The following is a 611-nucleotide window of genomic DNA, read 5'->3' as shown; positions in this document are numbered from 1 at the left end:
GCTGGAAGCAGAGTGCAGATTATATCTGGCCTCTCTGAAGTGGTTCTCGGACAATGTACATGCAGGACTCAAGGGCTATAATCATAAAGTGTCTATTATGTCTCCCACTCCCCTTTAAAATTTACTCAGCTGGGAAATTTTCTCCTCAGCTCCTGCATAACAACTCGCGTAGTTTTATAACTTTCTCTGACCACTCTTAGGTATGTCTTTTGGGTCATGTTAAATGGACAAACTCTATCCCAATTTAGAAATTAATGTAATAATCAAAGCTTCCAGCTTAAGTTATAACCCACCTGGTTGGACCTGCTATATTTGGGGCAGGGGGTTGGGGGATGCTAACCTTTTCTATGCATTCTCCTTCTCTCTGCCTCTGTTTCTGGCCCCTTTTGGATTAGAATTGAGGGAGGGAGAAAAAGGTTATGCTGTTCCTGTACATACACTGTCTCCATGGCTGGAATAAGATTCACAGACTCTTGGCTAGGGAGTGGTAACTCTTGGTTGTGGAGGGTAGAATGGCTTACAAGGGGCTTTTCGCCAGGTGTGCACTCATCCGCTAAGACAGGGAGAGTAGGCAGTCATCACCCAAGGTCTTGAAGCTGTTGAGGTCACAC

This window comes from Molossus molossus, unplaced genomic scaffold, assembly GCF_014108415.1.
Source record: "Molossus molossus isolate mMolMol1 unplaced genomic scaffold, mMolMol1.p scaffold_m16_p_20, whole genome shotgun sequence".
Taxonomy (NCBI): Eukaryota; Metazoa; Chordata; class Mammalia; order Chiroptera; family Molossidae; genus Molossus; species Molossus molossus.
Note: the sequence above shows the minus strand (reverse complement) of the source record.